We start from the raw sequence: 6000 nt of genomic DNA, 5'->3' as shown, positions 1-6000 counted from the left end.
TTGAGTCGACTAGCCAAGCAGTAGCTCAGACAGATCGTCTTTGTCTTCCTCCGCTCCCGGATCTCACCCAAGCATATCAGGTGGCAATATTTATGACATAGATTTTATCAATTTCATGTTATGACTAGTCAAATATGCTCGTCATACAGTCATCCTAAATGCCATACCAAGTTTCGTATTGATACCATTATCCAAAAGGCCAGGAGAGCTGAAAGTCGTAGCCGGCTAGACAGACAGACAGACAGACAGACAGACAGACAGACAGACAGACAGATAGATAGATAGATAGATAGATAGATAGATAGATAGATAGATAGATAGATAGAACAGACAGACAGACAGACAGACAGATAGATAGATAGATAGATAGATAGATAGATAGATAGATAGATAGATAGATAGATAGATGATAGATAGATAGATAGACAGATAGATAGATAGATAGATAAATAGATAGATAGATAGATAGATAGATAGATAGATAGATAGATAGATAGATAGATAGATAGATAGATAGATAGATAGATAGATACGCTCAAAGTCACCGAAGTTCACTAAGAAAGGCTTCGCATTTTAAAGCCTCACGTGCGACGCGCCATTCTTAGCTCTTCTCTTTTTCCAGCGCGCGCAATGTGCACTATTTTTAGCAGGGCCAGTAAAAGAAATTCGGCAGATCTCACGTACCTGGGAATTAACGTTACGTGAAGCATCCGAGGGTAAGGTGACCGTGTTGCATTTTTTTATTAAGCGACACATCATGAAATGACGCATAATGTATGTACAAATGTTGCATGCACAAACATATCTTGTGGAGTTGCAAATGTTCACATAACCAGTTCTTTGCACTAACGCAACGATGCGAACTGGAACATGCGTATTAGCTACACCAGAAGCTGATATGAAGCGCAGATGCTCGCCATATTGCTGGCCCTGAACATTGCTACAGAAATCAACTTTAGCGCATGGCAATTTACCACAATTGACGTTTGCCCGACGTGATGGCTGTATCATAGGAGTACATATGTATTGTTTATAAAATTGGGTAGGCATCACTGCCACCACTATTGACGTTTCATGAAGACTAGCATCAATTTGAAAAATACTGGCAAGTCCTGGCGTAGCTCTGTGGTAATATGCTTCATTGCCATGGAAAATGCTTGGGTTTGATTCTAACCGGCGCCCTGACATTGTTTACCGAAGTCGGGTATTTCTCAACGCTCACGCGTTAAAAGTGCCCATCTGTGTTCTCTTCCTTCCTGGGTAGATAATAGGTGTCAATCACCTGTGGCACATGCCCGCATACCAGCGGCACATACACGCCCGTGGGTGTGTGCCCTTGTCTGGCGGAAAGTGTTTGACGACGTACGAGACAGGACTTTGACATTTTTCATGTCTTCACTTGCGCGTCATATCCTTCAAACGCTCTTACCCTCCCATATTAATTTTGGTTCACGCCAAGTTAAGGGGGGTGACCAGAAAAGCACCCAAACGTAAGCGGTTAGATAGATAGATAGATACGCTCAAAGTGGACGAAGTTCGCTAAAAAATGCTTCGCATTTAAAACCTCCCGGTGCAAGAAATGCATTTGCATTTGTAAGATTTGAACGTGCTGCCGGAAGAATTATGGGGTTTAGTGCAGTAATAAAAAGTTACCTGGTGTTTGAACAACCATTTTCAACTGGTTTAGGGTTCTCGCTCGGCCTTTAAAGCCACCCTGGCAGTGAAAAGGGGTATGCGTAGCCCTTCGGCTTGACTACGCCGACTTTCGCAATGTAAGTGGGCGCCTGCAATTACACTATCGACGCACAGCGAGTGACTGATCAAGGCTTCGTCTACGTGTCACTCGTGTCAGAGGGCCATGGTGCGGAAGTATGGTGCGAGATGAGTGAAGTAAGCATATATGTTAGGGCGCATGCCAAATTCCCTTAGACACAAACTGGTGAGACACCTCTTTATCCAACGGCCGTGGATAAAGAGGTGTCTACAAGGTTGTTGTTCTAGTGATACCTCTTGTCTGCCAAGTCTCGGGGCTCTACCAAATCGGCTAAGGGCAGCATGGGAACGCGGAATGCACGGCGAAAGCAGCCACTACAGGCCCAAAGCACCGCTTCGTAGCTCGAATGACCTATCGACTTAGTCGGCGCTGCGTAATGCGTCCCATGGGTAAGAAGCAGGAGTCGCTTTCGAAATTACCGCAGCACGGCGTGTCGCGCTGCGGTAATCGTCAATGGACCTTTCGCGTGAATTAGCGAGCTTGTTTGAGACTTGTAACAAAAAAAAGCTGGAGCTTCTTTGTTAACCCTTTAAAGACGCACACTAACTCTTTTTTGGAGGAACCTTGCCCCACGGCTCTCCGTGTCTCTACTGCAGTGACTCTCAGCCATAGGTATATCGGAGCCGGCTGTGTTGTCACCTAGTGGAAATAATGAGGGCTCCCGTGCAGCGAATAAAAAGGGAAAGGGGAAGACGCATTGAACTAACGCAAAATGCAGCGTAAAACAGGTGCCTTAATTTCTCGCTGGGAAAGAATAATCAACATAAATTTCCACGCTAATTCAAACTAAGCAGTATGTCAGTTAGACGAGTGCTCAGCAGCCTGATTCATCCTGTCTTTAGCTATATTTGCTCTTTAATAATACAAGCCTAGAAAAACTATGCGCTCGTGTGTGTGCGAGAAACGAGGAAGAAAGACTCAGTCAGCTCCACCGCAAGGCGAATTTGTTATTAGGTGAAGCGTACTAAAAATCATACCGAGCCATGGTCACAGTACGTACTGTCCTTCCCAAATTGAGTGTTTCGTGCCAGGGTCCACCATGGCTCTGCTGACGTACTTTTTTCGCGGAATTGACGTTGAGAAATATACACTAAAAATTGCAGAAAAAAAACAGAAAGCAAGCATTTGTCACGCGGAATCGAACAAGCAACCTCTCGATTCCCAGCGCGCAGCGCTATCCACTTCGCCACGGAGCGGGGCTTGTCGGGAATGCTAACTCGAAGCCCATCATATAGACCATACACTGTTCGGCAGTTTTTAGAGCTTCTAAGAATTAGCGCATTTTAGTTATTCGTGCCAAATGGCGCAACGAACTCGCGTTGGGCTCGCTCTAAAGGTCGTCGCCTCGAAGAAGCGCAGCCTCCACAGAGAGTGGTCTCTCCTGCACGCATGCTTTTCATACTCGTAGTTTGGAAGACGACGGAGGTCACTTTGAACGCTGCCACGGCCGCGTTCACAAAAGGAGTGCGCTGCCGACACACGACGCAGGAAGAACTGCGGCAAGTGTTCGCACGTGTCCTTGGTATATTTAGGTGCGCGTTTTGTGCATCTTTCTTTCTGTTTGAACAGCACGCTTCAAGTGTCGAACTGTGACAAGTGCCAGTCCATGCCTGTCCTGTGTGTGCTTATTTCGTGCGTGCTTTCTGCTTGAGGTGTACGCCGGAAGTTTCAAGCTACCTGTCGTTCTTAACGGGACTTCGAAATTTTTTACTGTTGCTGAAACAATGCACAATAAAAGCTCAGTAACTATTATAAAGACAAGTTCGATGTTAAAGTGATTTCAGTATAGATGGGTGCACGTTATTTTCCTGACCACATTGTGGACTGCTAAAAATGACTTCGCGCAACCCTTGGAGTTCGTGGACTCTGATTTGAGAACCATTGCTTTTCTGCCTCTGCACCCTATATACGCGTTTCTTTAAGGGAGTGACATATAAGCGGGTCGTCAGCACTCTGATAGAAGACTCAAAATAGCTTTTTTCCCCGTTAGAGCATTAGCGAATATATGTTTCTTTGGTTAACCTCCATTACTCCTGCCATATTTTGTTTCCTTCATCCCACTGCTGGGCGAGAAGCGAAGCCGCAGGTGACGTTTCAGGAGATGCATCAGTTCTCGTATAGAAGCCAGCGGAGACAGAGTCTACGGAAAATTCGTCATCACGAAGCGGCTTCCCTTTCAGGGACGCGCTTCATTACTCATCCGCCTACCCAGGTAATGACCGTGCGAGCACCTGAATCTGTTCTGGCGGGCTATCATCACCTAGCCTTGTAAGAACAACCACGCCCGGGCGCCGCGTATTCGGCAGCGTCACAGAGCCCGATCATTCATCACACGCACAATGTTTTAAAAATCACCTGTCCCATTAGTGATGTGATCCTTCGACGTAACGTGCGGAGTAGTGAAAGGCCGCTGCGCAAGATCTGAGCCAATATAAAAACGGATTTCCTGGACAATTATTTCGGGAGTGAACCTTGCTGGTTTCTTGATCATTTTTCATTTCATTTTCGCCTTGAACAATTTCTTCGAACTTGTTAAGCCATCCTTTGCATTAGGCTTGTTGGGGTTAGAAGGTGGCTCGAATTGAGCTCCACGAGTGCATTTATTTCCAAAACGCAATCGGTGACGTAGTTAGAAGGTGGTATACACCAGGCCCGTGCACCCCCTTCGCCCCCCCCCCCAAATTTATTTTGCCTTGATATCCAAAACACGGAAGAACACTCGGCAACACCTGCCTGCCCGTCCCGTCCCTACCTCCCCACTCCGAAATAAATTTCTGCCTACGTCGTTGTCAGCACTTGTTTGAAACTTACAAATTGAAGTTCCACATAGCACGCCTGCATGAAAATGAACTAAAATGAAGCGAAAGGAATGTGAACTTCGCGGGAAAATAGAAAAATAAATTGTTAGCACTGTCACACAGTGGATCACTGGTGGAACTCACCAGCAGTTATCCACACATAAACCCGCTAGTGGTAACGAAGGCCTCACAGCTCGCAACTATGTGCACCAGGTAAAAACAATAGCAATATGCGTTGCGCAAACGTTCTTAGTGTCTTCCCGCATCGCCTCCCACGATGGCAATTGGCGGCTAAAAAAGGCAGTAGATTTACAGCACAAAGACACAAAGGCAAGAGAAGAGACAGTGTGACGTCGTCTTTCTGATCTTTGCGCCTTTGCGGAAGAAGACTAAGAAGTGTGTTTTGAATAGGAGCTACTTCTGCTAACTCCGGTGTATTTCAGTTGTAATTTAAGTCTGTTGATCAGTTTTCGCTGCTCTCTTGGAGGGGATGGATGTAGACCACCCCGGGCGCCTGCCGGCACCAGCGGCGTCAGCGGCGGCCGCCTCCAGGAAGCGGATGGGACCAGCGAGCGACAGCGACAGTGAAGATACTCATGCTTACTATCTCAGCAGTGAGGACTTCTCAGATGACGGTTTCCAACCTGTGCTGAGCCGCAAGGCGAAGAGAAGGAACATGAGGACATCCTCATCATCAACTATTCAAACTGTAAGTGAAGCGCCAAAATCAAACACTTATACCATCCTGTTTCTGCCTGCACTTCCTACCGTCAGCATGAAACGCCTTAACAGACAGTCTGTGTCGAGGTCTCTGGAAACGCTCGTGCCAAATGAGATCACGGACATAAGAGTGAACGCCAGAAAGAATATACTGGCTGTGGGCGTTTTGCACGCAAGTGCGTTGGGCGTTCTGCGCAGTGTAACTGACTTGGACGGCAACCAGGTGCGCTCTCATGTTCCCTTGGGAAGTGATGTAGTAACCGGCGTGATCTACGACATTGATGTCGCTATTTCCAATAAGGACTTACAACTTCTTGTCAAGTCAACAACTGATACTCCAATTGTTGAAGTCACCTGGCTAGGCAAGTCTCGCTGTGTGAAGATTGCGTTTAAGAGCACATCACTCCCCTCTCATGTGAAGGTGAGGTACTTCAGACATGCTGTGCGGCCTTTCATTCCAAAGCCTCTCCAGTGCCGTAATTGCATGAAACTCGGACATGTGAGCAGCGTCTGCGAGAATTCGGTGGTATGCCACCGCTGCGCCGAGCACCATGAAGCGGATAAGTGCGTCGCAACTGTCAAGAAATGCTCTAATTGCAATGGATCCCATGAAGCCACATCGAAGGACTGCCCGCGGATTCAGAAGGAAATTGCCATCTTGAAGGAGATGGTGCGCGATCACTCATCTCATCGAGAAGCCGCAGCTAA

Source organism: Rhipicephalus microplus, chromosome 1 (genome assembly GCF_043290135.1).
Source record: "Rhipicephalus microplus isolate Deutch F79 chromosome 1, USDA_Rmic, whole genome shotgun sequence".
In the NCBI taxonomy this organism is placed as follows: domain Eukaryota; kingdom Metazoa; phylum Arthropoda; class Arachnida; order Ixodida; family Ixodidae; genus Rhipicephalus; species Rhipicephalus microplus.
This window is presented reverse-complemented; position numbering follows the sequence as displayed.